This window comes from Taudactylus pleione, unplaced genomic scaffold (genome assembly GCF_031769625.1).
Source record: "Taudactylus pleione unplaced genomic scaffold, aTauple2 ptg000535l, whole genome shotgun sequence".
In the NCBI taxonomy this organism is placed as follows: Eukaryota; Metazoa; Chordata; class Amphibia; order Anura; family Myobatrachidae; genus Taudactylus; species Taudactylus pleione.
The window spans coordinates 11,236,484-11,260,231 of NW_028284937.1; positions in this window are offsets into that span (position 1 = coordinate 11,236,484).

Genomic DNA, 23,748 nt, shown 5'->3' on the forward strand with positions numbered 1-23,748 from the left:
AAAAAGCTAAAATCACATAATTTGGGCTTTTTTTTGTTCCTAGAGTATTATTTACCCCAATAACATTCATTTCCAGTCATTTACAGTCAATTTAGACCACCTCACAGCTCACAATATTATTTTCACCATTATTGGCCAATGGCTGCAGTGAGCTGGCGGGTTACTAAGCGACAGACTGGTGGCACAGACACCGCAGTTTAAAGCACATCTATGAAGCATTGCCACTCACTACTGAATCACAGTACTTGTGTGTTATGCACACATAGAGGGCTAAGGCCCAAGGAGTCATGGTGCATGTATACACAGAGGGCTAAGGCCCAAGGAGTCATGGTGTTTGTATACACAGTGGGGTACAGCACAAAAAAAGTGTTGTTTTTTTTCAATTTTTTAACTTTTAACCTTCTTCAACGTCTTTTTTAAATTTTAAACTTTTTTTTTGCACACAAAGCCACTTGCGAGTCTGGACACAGCCCCTTTAATCAGCAAAGTATTGCGCAGCATACATCAGCGAGCAGCGTGCACCCTATATACAGTCACTTTACCAGCACAGCCACTTGTGAGTCTCTGGACACAGCACTTAATCAGCAGAGTATAGCGCAGCATACATCAGCGTACAGTGTGCCCCCTTACACAGTCACTTTGCCAGCACAGCCACCTGTGAGTCTCTGGACACAGTACTTAATCAGCAGAGTATAACGCAGCATACATCAGCGTACAGTGTGCCCCCTTACACAGTCACTTTGCCAGCACAGCCACCTGTGAGTCTCTGGACACAGCACTTAATCAGCAGAGTATAGCGCAGCATACATCAGCGTACAGTGTGCCCCCTTACACAGTCACTTTGCCAGCACAGCCACCTGTGAGTCTCTGGACACTGCACTTAATCAGCAGAGTATAGCGCAGCATATATCAGCGTGCAGTGTGCCCCCTCACGCAATCACTTTGCCAGCACAGCCAACTCTAAACGACCCCCAGAGTGTACGTATATTTAGCACAGTGGGCCTAATCTGTATAGTGGCCAAACATAACAGGGATATATTGCATACTGATCAAGTTACATTAGGCTGAATATTTATCAATCATGAAAGTCGACTGTATAATGGGCATAATGGGTCCTCCACTGTATCTTCATCATTGCCAATTATATTCTATACTGGGAACAGAGACTATTGGGGAGATTCAATTAGCAGCACGTTTCCATCAGAATATTGCACGCTGATGTAATGCTGGTTATCCTGCAGGAAATCCTCGCTCGGCTTTGCTCACACCTATAGAGGTGCAGAAATAACTAGCCTTGGCCTAGCTATTAATGTCATTTCAATATATAAACAACCTAAGAGTATTTTCATTTTAATTGTGTTTTTTATATTAATTCAATCCCTTGCTTGTTTTCTACCCAAGTAGCAGTCTTGAAAAATAAAAATTGGACAGAAGCAGCAGGTTAATGAAATGAGAAAGAGCTGCTAGGAACTGATTGATTCAATGAGTGGATGCAGTAAAAGAGAACTTTGGCGTATAAGGAGATGGCAAAGGGACAGATGTGTAATAAATGGCAAGTGTATCATGGGAAGCCGAGGTGATGGAGAATATAAACATATCACACATTAGTAGAGATTATTTTGTGCACTTCTCCTTTAAGGAATGTAGAACACGAGTGAGGTCATGCTGTGATGTCATAATGGTAGCTCTTTGCTGTTGCTACCACTCTTAGCTGCCCAGGACACTGACATAGCATTATCATTGCTGTCATTAACATACTCCAAATACATCTCTTGCACCCAGCCCACTGAGGGAAAGATATCCTCTTGCGGTAAGTATCTCATCAAAGATAAGGGCGTTTCACTTGGATGTGCCTGCAGACTTGGAGCTTGACTACCCTAATATATGACCTTGAGCCTGTTTATTTCTATAACTGGAGGTTCTAGCAGCACAGCACATCTATCGAAATGTAGTAGCCATTCGGGTAAACTCGGTGCTTCTCAAAAGGGGATGACCATCCTCTTCAGAAAATTGCGCAGCTTTGGGAGGAATGTAAATTGGGTAATCTCAGGAGATGTGGACTGGAGCTACATTAATGACGTCAGCCAATGTTATTTATTAATGTGGTGAAATGTATACTGCATTTTAGTGTCAAATGTTCATATTTTAAATAAGTTTGGAAATATAACTCTGCATAGCCTCCTAGTGCCCAGAGGGACGGGCAGTCCTTCAAGCCATGGGTCCCCAGAGGTTTCCTCCACAGGGGGTTTTTCCTCTCCTGAGTGCTTGAAGGATGATTCTTTGTGAGTCATGAGGCTTCCACCATCTTGGTCTTCTTATAGGACAGGCTTGTAAGAGCCTCCGGCTAATCTTGGGCTCTAATTTATTTTACAATGCAGAGTAAAATTAAAGTGTTGTTTTCCTTGTGCTAAAAATTCATAATAAATATATTTTAAAATTGATTTTGCTTGATGTGGTCTTTGTTTTTTTCATAATGGAGGTTCTTAGAAGGTTAAGAGGCTGTGAGGTCTAGCAAAGTAAATCAGGTGATAAACTCTTCTTACAGTAAATACTGTATATCTGCTACTATAGAATCAGGAATATGGTCTTTCTCCGTACTTGTTGTTACCCACTTGTCTAGTTTACAACAATGGTAAAATGAGTTATATGGAAAATATTAAGAGGATCCAGTGACGTTTTGCAATTTCTTTACAAAGAAACAAAATCTGACCAAAATGAAGAACAAACTAAAATAAAAACAAAAATGTTATGTTCATTTCATGACACTCACAAAACACTAAAGGCCTTGTATTCTGAATGACATAAAATATTTCTATGAAGCTCATATGGATTACTGGCACCTGAGAAGCGATATGATAACTTTGGGCTGTGGTAAGGGTCCCAATGACAAAAACTTTGTTTGCACACAATCCGGGTCAAGATTTTACAGGGATTCCTACCGTGTATTTCTTTTCTCATATAAATATTAAGTAATGAATATATCCAAATAATCTTAATACAGAACATGGGGCAATTTATATGTTGGTACTACTAAGACTGCTTATCAAATTCATCATTTACTACATTTCCAATCTTCTGCTTTCTTTCACCGAAAATCTGTTTCACGCCTCCCAGAACTATCCAGTAAATAGAATTGAGATTTGATAATCTTCGCACTACATAATAGTTTAAGGTTATGACCTAATGGCGATGTGCAGGATATGGCGGTGGTACATGATGTCATTGGGGAATTGGTCAAGTCCAGAAAGGACACAAGAAATGAAAGAGATCAGGTAAAATTGAAATAATATAAAATGTTTTCTAACACGTATACTCTTCTGTGCTGGAGAAAATGAAGCAAACGACATATGGAAGGATACAGTCCCTTTAAATAGCAACTATTTAGGATGGTTTTCAAGGCATTTCTTAATGAGGTTGGATACCCTGTCCAACTGCATTATTTAATGCAATCATCCTGCAGACTTGGAAGCAGCGGGGTGCACCTGCAGAACAGGTAGCCATTATGAATGGATTAAAAATGACATATTTGGCTCACATTCACTTCCGAGATGCCTAATTGAGTCTGCCAAGTCCCAGGTAATTGCTCAATGTTATGATCCTGTGCTGTTGACACGATAAGAAGAATACCCAAAGCAAGGGGTCCTCCTGTCACCTAGTCCAAGCCTATTCTGCAGGGGGGATATGTGCCTTTTCTGTAGGAAAAAAAAACAGCCAGAGGCATCACTAGGATTCTTTGGAGCTCAGAACAAGTTGAAGAACGATGTGCCCCTCACCCCCACAGAGACATAGAGAGAAACATATCTGCACACGTCTGGCGCGCAGCAAAAAAATGGGCATGGTCACATACCGAAGGGCGTGGCCACTAAAAATGGGGCGTGCCAACATGGCACACCACCCATTTCTTGTCACTCTGGGAACATTACTTTCCATTCCATATACAGCTTACCTATATGGTGGTTTCTCACAATGTGGAACCTCTGAAGAAATATATCCTCCATGGGAAGACGGCGTCTTCGGTCGGCATTCATTACTCATGTAGGTCACATCATCCGGAAGATGCCTGTTTGTGTGGGAATATTAACAAGGTCATCGTATTACAACAGGGATTCAACCTGACTTGTTCCCCCTGTCTACCTTCCTGCCCCCTGCATCTCTTAGCCACACCATCTCCCCCTGCATCGTCTCTCAGCACACCATAACCTCCCCAGACACACACACACTGACACAGACCCACACTGACAAAAGCCTACACAGACACACACACCTTTTCCACACAAATGCAGCCAGCCAAATAAATAAAACGGCTCGCGCATGCAGGCGCTTTTAGCACTACAAGTGCCTGCATACCCATGGCTGAAAAATCATGTTGCAGCTTGAAGAAATCATCCAGGACCAGCTGGGACCTGAAGTGCCAAAGAAAAAAAACACATATAAACTAGATATGTGTGCCGGACCATTTCTTTTGGATTTGACTCAGATTCGTCGCCCGGCCTTCGATTTGGATTTGGCAAAGCGCCATGACTGGGTTTGGCTTTGGATTTAGATTTGGATTTTGTTACAAAAATTTACAAAAAAGCTAAAATCACATAATTTGGGCTTTTTTTTTGTTCCTAGAGTATTATTTACCCCAATAACATTAATTTCCAGTCATTTACAGTCAATTTAGACCACCTCACAGCTCACAATATTATTTTCACCATTATTGGCCAAAGGCTGCAGTGAGCTGGCTGGTTACTAAGCGACAGACTGGTGGCACAGACACTGCAGTTTAAAGCACATCTATGAAGCATTGCCACTCACTACTGAATCACAGTACTTGTGTGTTATGCACACATAGAGGGCTAAGGCCCAAGGAGTCATGGTGCATGTATACACAGAGGGCTAAGGCCCAAGGAGTCATGGTGCTTGTATACACAGTGGGGTACAGCACAAAAAAAGGTTTTTTTTTTTTCACTCTTTTAACTTTTAACCTTCTTCAAAGTCTTTTAAATTTTAAACTTTTTTTTTGCACACAAAGCCACTTGCGAGTCTGGACACAGCCCCTTTAATCAGCAAAGTATTGCGCAGCATACATCAGCGAGCAGCGTGCACCCTATATACAGTCACTTTACCAGCACAGCCACTTGTGAGTCTCTGGACACAGCACTTAATCAGCAGAGTATAGCGCAGCATACATCAGCGTACAGTGTGCCCCCTTACACAGTCACTTTGCCAGCACAGCCACCTGTGAGTCTCTGGACACAGCACTTAATCAGCAGAGTATAACGCAGCATACATCAGCGTACAGTGTGCCCCCTTACACAGTCACTTTGCCAGCACAGCCACCTGTGAGTCTCTGGACACAGCACTTAATCAGCAGAGTATAGCGCAGCATACATCAGCGTACAGTGTGCCCCCTTACACAGTCACTTTGCCAGCATAGCCACCTGTGAGTCTCTGGACACAGCACTTAATCAGCAGAGTATAGCGCAGCATATATCAGCGTGCAGTGTGCCCCCTCACACAATCACTTTGCCAGCACAGCCAACTCTAAACGACCCCCAGAGTGTACGTATATTTAGCACAGTGGGCCTAATCTGTATAGTGGCCAAACATAACAGGGATATATTGCATACTGATCAAGTTACATTAGGCTGAATATTTATCAATCCTGAAAGTCGACTGTATAATGGGCATAATGGGTCCTCCACTGTATCTTCATCATTGCCAATTATATTCTATACTGGGAACAGAGACTATTGGGGAGATTCAATTAGCAGCACGTTTCCATCAGAATATTGCACGCTGATGTAATGCTGGTTATCCTGCAGGAAATCCTCGCTCGGCTTTGCTCACACCTATAGAGGTGCAGAAATAACTAGCCTTGGCCTAGCTATTAATGTCATTTCAATATATAACATCCTAAGAGTATTTTCATTTTAATTGTGTTTTTTATATTAATTCAATCCCTTGCTTGTTTTCTACCCAAGTAGCAGTCTTGAAAAATAAAAATTGGACAGAAGCAGCAGGTTAATGAAATGAGAAAGAGCTGCTAGGAACTGATTGATTCAATGAGTGGATGCAGTAAAAGAGAACTTTGGCGAATAAGGAGATGGCAAAGGGACAGATGTGTAATAAATGGCAAGTGTATCATGGGAAGCAGAGGTGATGGAGAATATAAACATATCACACATTAGTAGAGATTATTTTGTGCACTTCTCCTTTAAGGAATGTAGAACACGAGTGAGGTCATGCTGTGATGTCATAATGGTAGCTCTTTGCTGTTGCTACCACTCTTAGCTGCCCAGGACACTGACATAGCATTATCATTGCTGTCATTAACATACTCCAAATTCATCTCTTGCACCCAGCCCACTGAGGGAAAGATATCCTCTTGCGGTAAGTATCTCATCAAAGATAAGGGCGTTTCACTTGGATGTGCCTGCAGACTTGGAGCTTGACTACCCTAAAATATGACCTTGAGCCTGTTTATTTCTATAACTGGAGGTTCTAGCAGCACAGCACATCTATCGAAATGTAGTAGCCATTCGGGTAAACTCGGTGCTTCTCAAAAGGGGATGACCATCCTCTTCAGAAAATTGCGCAGCTTTGGGAGGAATGTAAATTGGGTAATCTCAGGAGATGTGGACTGGAGCTACATTAATGACGTCAGCCAATGTTATTTATTAATGTGGTGAAATGTATACTGCATTTTAGTGTCAAATGTTCATATTTTAAATAAGTTTGGAAATATAACTCTGCATAGCCTCCTATTGCCCAGAGGGACGGGCAGTCCTTCAAGCCATGGGTCCCCAGAGGTTTCCTCCACAGGGGGTTTTTCCTCTCCTGAGTGCTTGAAGGATAATTCTTTTTGAGTCATGAGGCTTCCACCATCTTGGTCTTCTTATAGGACAGGCTTGTAAGAGCCTCCGGCTAATCTTGGGCACTAATTTATTTTACAATGCAGAGTAAAAATAAAGTGTTGTTTTCCTTGTGCTAAAAATTCATAATAAATATATTTTAAAATTGATTTTGCTTGATGTGGTCTTTGTTTTTTTCATAATGGAGGTTCTTAGAAGGTTAAGAGGCTGTGAGGTCTAGCAAAGTAAATCAGGTGATAAACTCTTCTTACAGTAAATACTGTATATCTGCTACTATAGAATCAGGAATATGGTCTTTCTCCGTACTTGTTGTTACCCACTTGTCTAGTTTACAACAATGGTAAAATGAGTTATATGGAAAATATTAAGAGGATCCAGTGACATTTTGCAATTTCTTTACAAAGAAACAAAATCTGACCAAAACGAAGAAGAAACTAAAATAAAAACAAAAATGTTATGTTCATTTCATGACACTTACAAAACACTAAAGGCCTTGTATTCTGAATGACATAAAATATTTCTTTGAAGCTCATATGGATTACTGGCACCTGAGAAGCGATATGATAACTTTGGGCTGTGGTAAGGGTCCCAATGACAAAAACTTTGTTTGCACACAATCCGGGTCAAGATTTTACAGGGATTCCTACCGTGTATTTCTTTTCTCATATAAATATTAAGTAATGAATATATCCAAATAATCTTAATACAGAACATGGGGCAATTTATATGTTGGTACTATTAAGACTGCTTATCAAATTCATCATTTACTACATTTCCAATCTTCTGCTTTCTTTCACCCAAAATCTGTTTCACGCCTCCCAGAACTATCCTGTAAATAGAATTGAGATTTGATAATCTTCGCACTACATAATAGTTTAAGGTTATGACCTAATGGCGATGTGCAGGATATGGCGGTGGTACATGATGTCATTGGGGAATTGGTCAAGTCCAGAAAGGACACAAGAAATGAAAGAGATCAGGTGAAAGTGAAATAATATAAAATGTTTTCTAACATGTATACTCTTCTGTGCTGGAGAAAATTAAGCAAACGACATATGGAAGGTTACAGTCCCTTTAAATAGCAACTATTTAGGATGGTTTTCAAGGCATTTCTTAAAGAGGTTGGATACCCTGTCCAACTGCATTATGTAATGCAATCATCCTGCAGACTTGGAAGCAGCGGGGTGCACCTGCAGAACAGGTAGCCATTATGAATGGATTAAAAATGACATATTTGGCTCACATAAGAATTACATACGTTTATAACTTCCAAACTTATACAACCTTGATTAGCTTACTTAACCTTAACTACAAATAAAGACACAGACACCATAGCTTGGCTAAAAAAGGTCACAGCTTTTATTTATAATTGAATCAATTAACCTAACCAGGGTGGCAAAGAGACGCTGCAGACTCAGTTCTAGCTTTTTAACTTACTCCAAAATACTCAGGGAACGCCTAAACCGTTCCCCCTTTCAGACGCACTTAAACCGTGAGGGTCTCACTTCCCTCCTGGGCCAATCCGAGGCGTTTCGTGCAAAAACGCCCGGGTCCCCCCGTGCGGAGCAGGACAAATCCGCCTTGTACATCGAGAGCAAGTGCTCCCACAGTTATCTTGCGTCCCATAAAACCACTGAGCTGCGGCGTACTCCCGCCATGCTGTGCCTCACCTGTAATAGGAAAAATGTTAATACACAACCAAATATCAGGGAGGGATGGTGGGTTTCAAAATTTCTTTCAAAGAGGCTGATCCCAAGGACCACAGGCTCCTATATAGTCCCCTATAACCACTCCCCCAAACTATATGACTGGCCCTTGGAAGCAGCTGATCACACCCAAACTAATACTCAATTTACCCAGCAACAAGGCTGTCATTCAAAACACACTGTCAGTAAAAACTAATAATCTTAACACTCCTCAATCCTATTCATATTTCGTCATTCATAAGAATTACATACGTTTATAACTTCCAAACTTATACAACCTTGATTAGCTTACTTAACCTTAACTACAAATAAAGACACAGACACCATAGCTTGGCTAAAAAAGGTCACAGCTTTTATTTATAATTGAATCAATTAACCTAACCAGGGTGGCAAAGAGACGCTGCAGACTCAGTTCTAGCTTTTTAACTTACTCCAAAATACTCAGGGAACGCCTAAACCATTCCCCCTTTCAGACGCACTTAAACCGGGAGGGTCTCACTTCCCTCCTGGACCAATCCGAGGCGTTTCGTGCAAAAACGCCCGGGTCCCCCCGTGCAGAGCAGGACAAATCCGCCTTGTACATCGAGAGCAAGTGCTCCCACAGTTATCTTGCGTCCCATAAAACCACTGAGCTGCAGCGTACTCCCGCCAAAGCCAGGCCCTAATAGAGACTGGCCCGCCACCCAAAAGAACTAACCAAGAAATGAAAACAAATCCTGAACAAAAAGATTCATACCCAGTCCGTTCAAATGCACGCCATCATGACGGAAGAAACGTACAAGATCACCCTCAAAAAAGCCATGACGCACCACCAAGCCACCTATCGACACGACATGCTTAGACACTGCCACGTTCACCTTCCTCCGTGTTCTTTCCAATGCCCCAAACTTTCGCACTCCTCTCCACGTCAAGCGGGGTGTCATCTCTGACCACACCATCTGAATGGATGGCCATTTTGTACGAATCGAATCCACAATCTCACGCAGACTCACAATTAAACCCACGCCTGTCAGCTGACCAACATCATTGCCACCAACGTGAAGCACCAGCCATTCGGGCATTCCCCATTTTGCTACCGCAGAAACAATCAGTGCCAAAACACCGTCCACTCGCAATCCTCTCACTCCAATCCAACGCACTTTCCGACTACCAATTGGCAAGCCACTAGTCCGACCCGAGACATGTTTTTCCGCCCAAAAAATGTAGGAGTGGCCAACCAACCACACCTGTCCGTCTTCTTTTGTCAACACTGCAAAAGAAGAAACCCTAACATGAGAAACCACACCCAACCTGGATCAAAACGACACAACTTAGAACAAAACAGAGCAACTAACTAGCAGGGATGCCAAAAAAGGGGGAAACAGGAACCCGAGTGAAGAAGAAAAAACCAAAAACCTACCCGTGAACCAAATTGGGCCAGATCATGGCTAACGGGAGGAAAATTAAAAAATCCCCTCACACCCCCAATTGTTGAACGCTAACCGTTCAACGATTGGCAGGTAAACAACGTTTTCGGGTTATCGCAGGGTGCGCACCTACAACTTGTCGCAGCGAACATACTTCTTATAACACCCTGACTTCCAACGCCCCACCTTTTGAATATCCGAAGGAGATGCCCCTGCAAGCGCTGCACAAGTGGCTGCCCCTATTCGAAAGGAATGGGTGCCATAATCTGTATGATCTAAACCCAATTCTATTAAACTTCGCTTAAATAACGCAGTGAACTGAAACTTTGTGAGAGGCTTAGCATCCGCATGAACCAACCACTGAATCCCCCCAACTGGGCGCACTAACATGTATTGCGATGCTAAATGAACCGGGCAAATATTGCAATCCTGCTGCTGCGCAAGCGTGACCCATTTACCTCTACCTGACTGATCCGTTTTAGAGAGACGGAGCTTACAAAGCACCGCCGCATCTCTAAAAACAATGTCCTTATACAACAACCCGGAGGACTCAGATAAACTATTAACTGCCACTAATTCGCTAACCCTGAAAGCTCCAAAAAACGCAGCAGAAAAAGCTAAACGAAAAAGAGCAGTCTCAAACGAATCAGAAGCTACCTTCTCCATAACCTTAAGCAATGCTGCCAAAAGCTGGGTGTCCACCGGCCGACGGGAATCGGCGCGAGCAGGAGCCTGCCTAGCCCAACCTTTTAGAGCCTTAGAAAGAAGAAAAGACCTGGTTGGGTCAATCAAACCTTTTAGTTTGCAAAAAAAAGAGACTCCCGCAAGCGCCGACGCCACGTAGGCCCTTGACCTCCCCTGCTGATATCTCTCCCACACAAAGGATGACAGCAACACCTTCGGAGACTTACCCACCGAATCTTGGCGCGCGCAGTGACTGCTCCAATCCCGCCATGCGGCCGAGTATTTGCGGAGAGTTGATGGAGCGAGCGATTGCATCGCCAAAGCCTCTAAGCCGGCCTGATTATCTGCCACACAAACGGGGGGCATGTCAAACCAACAGCAGAAGCAGACGGTGCAAGCGCCCGAAAACGTTCAAATTGAAAACGAGACAATGCGTCTGCAATCTCGTTAACAACACCCGGTACATGACGAGCTCTAAAACGTATGTTGGCCTCTAAACAGCGCAAAATTAAATGACGAAGCAAACGCAAAACTAACGGAGAGGACGATCGCTGGTTGTTAATAGCATGCACCACCCCCAAATTGTCGCACCAAAAAATTACATGCCGGTTACTCAGACGCGGTGACCAGAGTTCCACAGCAACGACAATTGGGAACAGTTCCAAGAGCAACAAATTACTAGTTAAGCCTTCGTCGCGCCAAACTAAAGGCCAAGCAGTAGCGCACCATTCCCCATTGAAAAAAGCCCCAAAACCAGATGATCCAGCAGCATCAGTATACAGTTGCAATGACCCATTTGCCACTGGAGGCGCTGGCCAAATACGTTCGCCATTGAACTGAACCAGAAACTTGGTCCAAACCCGAAGATCTTGCTTAATCTCTGACGACAAACGAATATGATGATGCGGCTGTCTCGACCCAGCAGTGGCCCTCTCCAATTTCCTACAGAAAACCCTGCCCATGGGAATTATGCGACAAGCAAAATTAAAGGAACCCAGCAGTGACTGAACTCCACGTAATCTTACCGTGTCCACTGCTAAACAACCCGCAATCTGTTCTAACAGTCTAGCCACTTTGTCGCTTGGTAACCTACAACAACCCGCAACCGTGTCTATCTCAATTCCCAAGTACGACAGACAGGAAATGGGACCCTCCGTCTTATCTTGCGCAATGAGAACTCCTAAACTGCGAAACAGAGCTTGAGCGGAAAACAGGAGGTCTGCACAGACGTCGCTCTCCCCTGGACCTATGAAGAGAAAGTCATCTAAATAGTGTGCCACGCCCGCTTGTCCTGTGCCGGCATGAACACACCAGTGTAGAAAAGAGCTGAATTTCTCAAAATAGGCACAGGAAACCGCACAACCCATAGGCAAACATTTGTCAACAAAGTAACCTGACTCTAGTTTGAATCCCATAAACTGCATAGCGTCTCGGTGCAACGGCAATAAACGGAAGGCTGACTCAATGTCTAACTTAGCCAGCAGCGCGCCCTGCCCAAAACTGCGCACTAAACCTAAGACTTCATCAAAACTTTGATATTTCACTCTACAAAAACTATCAGGAATGGCGTCGTTCACCGAACGCCCATCAGGATATGATAGGTGTTGGATCAAACGAAACTTCCCAGGGGCCTTCTTGGGTACCACACCTACCGGAGAGATACAAAGATCCTGCAACGGAGGAACAGGGAAAGGACCCTCCATCCTCCCCAGCAGCACCTCAGCCCTAACTTTCGCTTGCACAACTTCTGGGTAGTCCCTGGCCGAGCGCAAGTTACGGGGAGACCGGACCCATAAAGGACCCACTATTGGCAGAGAAAAACCGAACGAAAAACCTTCTAACAAAAAAGAAGCGTCCTCCTTATGAGGATATAGACCCAACCAGCGAGCTAGTGCATCTAAACAAATAGGCGAATGAGCCTTAACCAGCTCCTTTTGACCCTTCACGATCCTGGGTGGCACTAGCAGACCCTCTTCGGCAATCTTTGGCTGGATGTTCCCCCCCGCAGAGACGACAGGAGTGACGAAAACGACAGGACGACCCCCGTGTACACCGGGAGTCGTTGAAAGCAAAACACTTGCCCTTCATAACTCCCGTCGCCCCCGTCCTTCCACTAGCATAACCCTTGCGAGGATGCATCCCGTCCAAAGGGGGCCGACGCTGCTGCGACACCTCTAACCACACCTCTACGTCTTTTGCTCCGAACGGAATAATCTTGCTGCCATCATGCTTTCTTCTAAATTGCACGTCGTATTCCCGCCATGCCAAGGCCCGCGAACGGACAAACATGTCTAGCACTAAAAAAATATATCTCACTATGTTTACATGTTCATCCGCTCGCGTCTCCAAATAGCACGACGCAAATACCAGCATGCCCTTCAACCAACTGGTGAAACTACAGAAAGCCTCCTCGCCCATACCCCCCGCCTTCTTAGCCTGACCAAAAGCCTTTTTCATATCTTCGGTAAGCGTAAAGAAGTCGACAAATTTACCTTTACGAATTCTCCCCCTCACACTCTTTCGCAGGCCGCGAAGAACGGCGGTGTTCGCACAATGCACTGAATCAGCCCCTGCCGCCACTGTAGCTAGCTCCACACTAACGCCCTGTGCAGCTGTACTCACTGACTTCTTGGCTAAACGCCTGGCAACCATTTTGGCTATTTTACGCGGGCGCGCAGGGGAACCAGAAGAATGAGAAGAAGAGGAGGAGTCAGACATAGACGAACAAGAAGACTCATGCTCACCAGCACCAGATGGACCCGGAACAGCTCCCTCGACTTGCTCATTCGTCGTGGCCGAAGACTCGCCTGTCGTCCCTTTCTCCGCGCACACCGGATCAGCTGCTGCAACAGTGATTGGTTCGCTTGACGGAGCCTCGATCGCCCTCCGATTATCTGCAACCGGGGTAGACTGGTGAACAACAGGACTGGAAGTCACTACCATCTGCGCGGGGGGGGTGGGAATGCCGGGCGTAGGCGGAAGGGGTGCAGGCGCGGCAAACAGACGAGCCGGAGGCACCAGCGTGAAGTCGGGCGTCGCGGACAAACTGGTGGAGGTTTGACTGTACATGACAGGAGATGCGGAAGGTAGCATCGGCATGGGAGCCGATGATGCGCTTTGCTGCGAAATTGGCAAATAAGGGAAATAAAGCTGCGGATGAAAACCTGAGAAAGGGTAAGGTCCAAAAGTGGCCCCAGAGAAGTTGGGATAAAAAGGCGGAGAGGACACAACTGAGGTGGAGGGATAAATGGGGGGGGCCGCCCCGGAGCTCCATGAAGCCTGACCCCTGGATGAGCCGACTGGCAAGGGGGGCGCATTATAAATGGGAGGTGGGGCACTGTTGGCGGGGAACCATGGATTCTGATAGGTGGAAGGGACAGCTTGCCTAGGCCAAAATTGGGCAGGTTGACTAAGCATGGGGCTGATAGACCCAGGGGTGCTACTCAAAATGGCCGCCGGGGTTAAGATGGCCGCCGGGCCCGACGTGCAGACCAGGCCGGCGGGACCCCCCGCTCCCCGGGGACCAAAACCTAATGACCCCACGTGACCCGCGACGCTAACCGCCGGCGGGCCCAATGCAGAGTAACCAGCGGGAGGCGCGAGCACTTGCGCCCCCGCCGGTGCAGCGTAAGCGGCAGCCGACGTGTGGCTGATGGGCGCCGGCAAGGAGCGTCCATCGGACGCTCCCGACGGCGGGCCCGATGCAGAGTGACCAGCGGGAGGCGCGAGCACTCGCGCCCCCGCCGGTGCAGCGTAAGCGGCAGCCGCCGCGTGGCTGGTGGGCGCCGGCAAGGAGCGTCCATCGGACGCTCCCGTCGGCGGACCCGAAGCAGAGTAACCAGCGGGAGGCGCGAGCACTCGCGCCCCCGCTGGCGCAGCGTAAGTGCCAGCCGCTGCGTGACTGCTGTGGGACGGCGAGGAGCGTCCATCGGACGCTCCCGCCGGAGCCGCGTGGGGAGTGAGTCGGCCCGGGGAGGTTGCCGAGTGCACAAACTCCGCCGGGGTAGCAGGACCCGCATGATGCGCTGGTGCAGCCGCACCAGCGTGCACGGGAGGAGGGGGAGCCGATGGGGAGGACGGCAGCATCAGAGGTGAGGTGGGGGGGGAAGGAGGACGTGGGGACAGCACAGGTGGGGAAAGGGGGGGGCGCGGACACGCAGGGGGCAAGCTGAGGGGGCTAGCATAATCAGCTAGCTGACAGGGTGGGGGAGCAGAGCGACGTGGGCGAGGCATGATCAAACTAAGCTGCTTGGGCTATGGCACAGGGGCACTGGTACTTAGCTTTCAAAATTTCTTTCAAAGAGGCTGATCCCAAGGACCACAGGCTCCTATATAGTCCCCTATAACCACTCCCCCAAACTATATGACTGGCCCTTGGAAGCAGCTGATCACACCCAAACTAATACTCAATTTACCCAGCAACAAGGCTGTCATTCAAAACACACTGTCAGTAAAAACTAATAATCTTAACACTCCTCAATCCTATTCATATTTCGTCATTCATTCACTTCCTAGATGCCTAATTGAGTCTGCCAAGTCCCAGGCAATTGCTCAATGTTATGATCCTGTGCTGTTGACACGATAAGAAGAATACCCAAAGCAAGGGGTCCTCCTGTCACCTAGTCCAAGCCTATTCTGCAGGGGGGATATGTGCCTTTTCCGTAGGAAAAAAAAACAGCCAGAGGCATCACTAGGATTCTTTGGAGCTCAGAACAAGTTGAAGAACGATGTGCCCCGCACCCCCACAGAGACATAGAGAGAAACATATCTGCGCGCCTCTGCCGTGCAGCAAAAAAAATGGGCGTGGTCACATACCGAAGGGCCGTGGCCACTAAAAATGGGGCGTGCCAACATGGCACACCACCCATTTCTTGTCACTCTGGGAACATTACTTTCCATTCCATATACACCTTACCTATACGGTGGTTTCTCACAATGTGGAACCTTCGAAGAAATATATCCTCCATGGGAAGACCGTGTCTTCGGTCGGCATTCATTATTCATGTAGGTCAAATCGTCCGGAAGATGACTGTTTGTGTGGGAATATTAACAAGGTCATCGTATTACAACAGCGGTTCAACCAGACTCGTTCCCCCTGTCTACCTTCCTGCCCCCTGCATCTCTTAGCCACACCATCTCCCCCTGCATCGTCTCTCAGCACACCATAACCTCCCCAGACACACACACACTGACACAGACCCACACTGACAAAAGCCTACACAGACACACACACCTTTTCCACACAAATGCAGCCAGCCAAATAAATAAAACGGCTCGCGCATTCAGGCGCTTTAAGCACTACAAGTGCCTGCATACCCATGGCTGAAAAATCATGTTGCAGCTTGAAGAAATCATCCAGGACCAGCTGGGACCTGAAGTGCCAAAGAAAAAAAACGCATATAAACTAGATATGTGTGCTGGACCATTTCTTTTGGATTTGACTCAGATTCGTCGTCCGGCCTTCGATTTGGATTTGGCAAAGCGCCATGACTGGGTTTGGCTTTGGATTTAGATTTGGATTTTGTTATAAAAATTGACAAAAAAGCTAAAATCACATAATTTGGGCTTTTTTTTTGTTCCTAGAGTATTATTTACCCCAATAACATTAATTTCCAGTCATTTACAGTCAATTTAGACCACCTCACAGCTCACAATATTATTTTCACCATTATTGGCCAAAGCCTGCAGTGAGCTGGCTGGTTACTAAGCGACAGACTGGCGGCACAGACACCGCAGTTTAAAGCACATCTATGAAGCATTGCCACTCACTACTGAATCACAGTACTTGTGTGTTATGCACACATAGAGGGCTAAGGCCCAAGGAGTCATGGTGCATGTATACACAGAGGGCTAAGGCACAAGGAGTCATGGTGCTTGTATACACAGTGGGGTACAGCACAAAAAAAGGATTTTTTTTTTCCACTTTTTTAACTTTTAACCTTCTTCAAAGTCTTTTTTAAATTTTAAACTTTTTTTTTGCACACAAAGCCACTTGCGAGTCTGGACACAGCCCCTTTAATCAGCAAAGTATTGCGCAGCATACATCAGCGAGCAGCGTGCACCCTATATACAGTCACTTTACCAGCACAGCCACTTGTGAGTCTCTGGACACAGCACTTAATCAGCAGAGTATAGCGCAGCATACATCAGCGTACAGTGTGCCCCCTTACACAGTCACTTTGCCAGCACAGCCACCTGTGAGTCTCTGGACACAGCACTTAATCAGCAGAGTATAACGCAGCATACATCAGCGTACAGTGTGCCCCCTCACACAATCTCTTTGCCAGCACAGCCAACTCTAAACGACCCCCAGAGTGTACGTATATTTAGCACCGTGGGCCTAATCTGTATAGTGGACAAACATAACAGGGATATATTGCATACTGATCAAGTTACATTAGGCTGAATATTTATCAATCCTGAAAGTCGACTGTATAATGGGCATAATGGGTCCTCCACTGTATCTTCATCATTGCCAATTATATTCTATACTGGGAACAGAGACTATTGGGGAGATTCAATTAGCAGCACGTTTCCATCAGAATATTGCACGCTGATGTAATGCTGGTTATCCTACAGGAAATCCTCGCTCGGCTTTGCTCACACCTATAGAGGTGCAGAAATAACTACCCTTGGCCTAGCTATTAATGTCATTTCAATATATAACATCCTAAGAGTATTTTCATTTTAATTGTGTTTTTTATATTAATTGAATCCCTTGCTTGTTTTCTACCCAAGTAGCAGTCTTGAAAAATAAAAATTGGACAGAAGCAGCAGGTTAATGAAATGAGAAAGAGCTGCTAGGAACTGATTGATTCAATGAGTGGATGCAGTAAAAGAGAACTTTGGCGAATAAGGAGATGGCAAAGGGACAGATGTGTAATAAATGGCAAGTGTATCATGGGAAGCAGAGGTGATGGAGAATATAAACATATCACACATTAGTAGAGATTATTTTGTGCACTTCTCCTTTAAGGAATGTAGAACACGAGTGAGGTCATGCTGTGATGTCATAATGGTAGCTCTTTGCTGTTGCTACCACTCTTAGCTGCCCAGGACACTGACATAGCATTATTATTGCTGTCATTAACATACTCCAAATACATCTCTTGCACCCAGCCCACTGAGGGAAAGATATCCTCTTGCGGTAAGTATCTCATCAAAGATAAGGGCGTTTCACTTGGATGTGCCTGCAGACTTGGAGCTTGACTACCATAAAATATGACCTTGAGCTTGTTTATTTCTATAATTGGAGGTTCTAGCAGCACAGCACATCTATCGAAATGTAGTAGCCATTCGGGTAAACTCGGTGCTTCTCAAAAGGGGATGACCGTCCTCTTCAGAAAATTGCGCAGCTTTGGGAGGAATGTAAATTGGGTAATCTCAGGAGATGTGGACTGGAGCTACATTAATGACGTCAGCCAATGTTATTTATTAATGTGGTGAAATGTATACTGCATTTTAGTGTCAAATGTTCATATTTTAAATAAGTTTGGAAATATAACTCTGCATAGCCTCCTAGTGCCCAGAGGGACGGGCAGTCCTTCAAGCCATGGGTCCCCAGAGGTTTCCTCCACAGGGGGTTTTTCCTCTCCTGAGTGCTTGAAGGATGATTCTTTGTGAGTCATGAGGCTTCCACCATCTTGGTCTTCTTATAGGACAGGCTTGTAAGAGCCTCCGGCTAATCTTGGGCACTAATTTATTTTACAATGCAGAGTAAAAATAAAGTGTTGTTTTCCTTGTGCTAAAATTCATAATAAATATATTTTAAAATTAATTTTGCTTGATGTGGTCTTTGTTTTTTTCATAATGGAGGTTCTTAGAAGGTTAAGAGGCTGTGAGGTCTAGCAAAGTAAATCAGGTGATAAACTCTTCTTATAGTAAATACTGTATATCTGCTACTATAGAATCAGGAATATGGTCTTTCTCCGTACTTGTTGTTACCCACTTGTCTAGTTTACAACAATGGTAAAATGAGTTATATGGAAAATATTAAGAGGATCCAGTGACATTTTGCAATTTCTTTACAAAGAAACAAAATCTGACCAAAACGAAGAAGAAACTAAAATAAAAACAAAAATGTTATGTTCATTTCATGACACTCACAAAACACTAAAGGCCTTGTATTCTGAATGACATAAAATATTTCTATGAAGCTCATATGGATTACTGGCACCTGAGAAGCGATATGATAACTTTGGGCTGTGGTAAGGGTCCCAATGACAAAAACTTTGTTTGCACACAATCCGGGTCAAGATTTTACAGGGATTCCTACCGTGTATTTCTTTTCTCATATAAATATTAAGTAATGAATATATCCAAATAATCTTAATACAGAACATGGGGCAATTTATATGTTGGTACTATTAAGACTGCTTATCAAATTCATCATTTACTACATTTCCAATCTTCTGCTTTCTTTCACCCAAAATCTGTTTCACGCCTCCCAGAACTATCCTGTAAATAGAATTGAGATTTGATAATCTTCGCACTACATAATAGTTTAAGGTTATTATGACCTAATGGCGATGTGCAGGATATGGCGGTGGTACATGATGTCATTGGGGAATTGGTCAAGTCCAGAAAGGACACAAGAAATGAAAGAGATCAGGTGAAATTGAAATAATATAAAATGTTTTCTAACATGTATACTCTTCTGTGCTGGAGAAAATGAAGCAAACGACATATGGAAGGTTACAGTCCCTTTAAATAGCAACTATTTAGGATGGTTTTCAAGGCATTTCTTAAAGAGGTTGGATACCCTGTCCAACTGCATTATGTAATGCAATCATCCTGCAGACTTGGAAGCAGCGGGGTGCACCTGCAGAACAGGTAGCCATTATGAATGGATTAAAAATGACATATTTGGCTCACATTCACTTCCGAGATGCCTAATTGAGTCTGCCAAGTCCCAGGCAATTGCTCAATGTTATGATCCTGTGCTGTTGACACGATAAGAAGAATACCCAAAGCAAGGGGTCCTCCTGTCACCTAGTCCAAGCCTATTCTGCAGGGGGGATATGTGCCTTTTCCGTAGGAAAAAAAAACAGCCAGAGGCATCACTAGGATTCTTTGGAGCTCAGAACTTGTTGAGGAACGATGTGCCCCACACCCCCACAGAGACATAGAGAGAAACATATCTGCGCTCCTCTGGCGCGCAGCAAAAAAATGGGCGTGGTCACATACCGAAGGGCCGTGGCCACTAAAAATGGGACGTGCCAACATGGCACACCACCCATTTCTTGTCACTCTGGGAACATTACTTTCCATTCCATATACACCTTACCTATACGGTGGTTTCTCACAATGTGGAACCTCTGAAGAAATATATCCTCCATGGGAAGACGGCGTCTTCGGTCGGCATTCATTATTCATGTAGGTCACATCGTCCAGAAGATGCCTGTTTGTGTGGGAATATTAACAAGGTCATCGTATTACAACAGCGGTTCAACCAGACTCGTTCCCCCTGTCTACCTTCCTGCCCCCTGCATCTCTTAGCCACACCATATCCCCCTGCATCGTCTCTCAGCACACCATAACCTCCCCAGACACACACACACTGACACAGACCCACACTGACAAAAGCCTACACAGACACACACACCTTTTCCACACAAATGCAGCCAGCCAAATAAATAAAACGGCTCGCGCATGCAGGCGCTTTTAGCACTACAAGTGCCTGCATACCCATGGCTGAAAAATCATGTTGCAGCTTGAAGAAATCATCCAGGACCAGCTGGGACCTGAAGTGCCAAAGAAAAAAAATTATATAAACTTGATATGTGTGCCAGACCATTTCTTTTGGATTTGACTCAGATTCGTCGTCCGGCCTTCGATTTGGATTTGGCAAAGCGCCATGACTGGGTTTGGCTTTGGATTTAGATTTGGATTTTGTTACAAAAATTGACAAAAAAGCTAAAATCACATAATTTGGGCTTTTTTTTGTTCCTAGAGTATTATTTACCCCAATAACATTAATTTCCAGTCATTTACAGTCAATTTAGACCACCTCACAGCTCACAATATTATTTTCACCATTATTGGCCAAAGGCTGCAGTGAGCTGGCTGGTTACTAAGCGACAGACTGGCGGCACAGACACCGCAGTTTAAAGCACATCTATGAAGCATTGCCACTCACTATTGAATCACAGTACTTGTGTGTTATGCACACATAGAAGGCTAAGGCCCAAGGAGTCATGGTGCATGTATACACAGAGGGCTAAGGCCCAAGGAGTCATGGTGCTTGTATACACAGTGGGGTACATCACAAAAAAGTGTTTTTTTTTTCACTTTTTTAACTTTTAACCTTCTTCAAAGTCTTTTTTAAATTTTAAACTTTTGTTTTGCACACAAAGCCACTTGCGAGTCTGGACACAGCCCCTTTAATCAGCAAAGTATTGCGCAGCATACATCAGCGAGCAGCGTGAACCCTATATACAGTCACTTTACCAGCACAGCCACTTGTGAGTCTCTGGACACAGCACTTAATCAGCAGAGTATAGCGCAGCATACATCAGCATACAGTGTGCCCCCTTACACAGTCACTTTGCCAGCACAGCCACCTGTGAGTCTCTGGACACAGCACTTAATCAGCAGAGTATAACGCAGCATACATCAGTGTACAGTGTGCCCCCTTACACAGTCACTTTGCCAGCACAGCCACCTGTGAGTCTCTGGACACAGCACTTAATCAGCAGAGTATAGCGCAGCATACATCAGCGTACAGTGTGCCCCCTTACACAGTCACTTTGCCAGCACAGCCACCTGTGAGTCTCTGGACACAGCACTTAATCAGCAGAGTATAGCGCAGCATATATCAGCGTGCAGTGTGCCCCCTCACACAATCACTTTGCCAGCACAGCCAACTCTAAACGACCCCCAGAGTGTACGTATATTTAGCACAGTGGGCCTAATCTGTATAGAGGCCAAACATAACAGAGATATATTGCATACTGATCAAGTTACATTAGGCTGAATATTTATCAATCCTGAAAGTCGACTGTATAATGGGCATAATGGGTCCTCCACTGTATCTTCATTATTGCCAATTATATTCTATACTGGGAACAGAGACTATTGGGGAGATTCAATTAGCAGCACGTTTCCATCAGAATATTGCACGCTGATGTAATGCTGGTTATCCTGCAGGAAATCCTCGCTCGGCTTTGCTCACACCTATAGAGGTGCAGAAATAACTAGCCTTGGCCTAGCTATTAATGTCATTTCAATATATAAACATCCTAAGAGTATTTTCATTTTAATTGTGTTTTTTATATTAATTCAATCCCTTGCTTGTTTTCTACCCAAGTAGCAGTCTTGAAAAATAAAAATTGGACAGAAGCAGCAGGTTAATGAAATAAGAAAGAGCTGCTAGGAACTGATTGATTCAATGAGTGGATGCAGTAAAAGAGAACTTTGGCGAATAAGGAGATAGCAAAGGGACAGATGTGTAATAAATGGCAAGTGTATCATGGGAAGCAGAGGTGATGGAGAATATAAACATATCACACATTAGTAGAGATTATTTTGTGCACTTCTCCTTTAAGGAATGTAGAACACGAGTGAGGTCATGCTGTGATGTCATAATGGTAGCTCTTTGCTGTTGCTACCACTCTTAGCTGCCCAGGACACTGACATAGCATTATCATTGCTGTCATTAACATACTCCAAATACATCTCTTGCACCCAGCCCACTGAGGGAAAGATATCCTCTTGCGGTAAGTATCTCATCAAAGATAAGGGCGTTTCACTTGGATGTGCCTGCAGACTTGGAGCTTGACTACCATAAAATATGACCTTGAGCTTGTTTATTTCTATAATTGGAGGTTCTAGCAGCACAGCACATCTATCAAAATGTAGTAGCCATTCGGGTAAACTCGGTGCTTCTCAAAAGGGGATGACCGTCCTCTTCAGAAAATTGCGCAGCTTTGGGAGGAATGTAAATTGGGTAATCTCAGGAGATGTGGACTGGAGCTACATTAATGACGTCAGCCAATGTTATTTATTAATGTGGTGAAATGTATACTGCATTTTAGTGTCAAATGTTCATATTTTAAATAAGTTTGGAAATATAACTCTGCATAGCCTCCTAGTGCCCAGAGGGACGGGCAGTCCTTCAAGCCATGGGTCCCCAGAGGTTTCCTCCACAGGGGGTTTTTCCTCTCCTGAGTGCTTGAAGGATGATTCTTTGTGAGTCATGAGGCTTCCACCATCTTGGTCTTCTTATAGGACAGGCTTGTAAGAGCCTCCGGCTAATCTTGGGCACTAATTTATTTTACAATGCAGAGTAAAAATAAAGTGTTGTTTTCCTTGTGCTAAAATTCATAATAAATATATTTTAAAATTGATTTTGCTTGATGTGGTCTTTGTTTTTTTCATAATGGAGGTTCTTAGAAGGTTAAGAGGCTGTGAGGTCTAGCAAAGTAAATCAGGTGATAAACTCTTCTTACAGTAAATACTGTATATCTGCTACTATAGAATCAGGAATATGGTCTTTCTCCCTACTTGTTGTTACCCACTTGTCTAGTTTACAACAATGGTAAAATGAGTTATATGGAAAATATTAAGAGGTTCCAGTGACATTTTGCAATTTCTTTACAAAGAAACAAAATCTGACCAAAACGAAGAAGAAACTAAAATAAAAACAAAAATGTTATGTTCATTTCATGACACTCACAAAACACTAAAGGCCTTGTATTCTGAATGACATAAAATATTTCTATGAAGCTCATATGGATTACTGGCACCTGAGAAGCGATATGATAACTTTGGGCTGTGGTAAGGGTCCCAATGACAAAAACTTTGTTTGCACACAATCCGGGTCAAGATTTTACAGGGATTCCTACCGTGTATTTCTTTTCTCATATAAATATTAAGTAATGAATATATCCAAATAATCTTAATACAGAACATGGGGCAATTTATATGTTGGTACTATTAAGACTGCTTATCAAATTCATCATTTACTACATTTCCAATCTTCTGCTTTCTTTCACCCGAAATCTGTTTCACGCCTCCCAGAACTATCCTGTAAATAGAATTGAGATTTGATAATCTTCGCACTACATAATAGTTTAAGGTTATGACCTAATG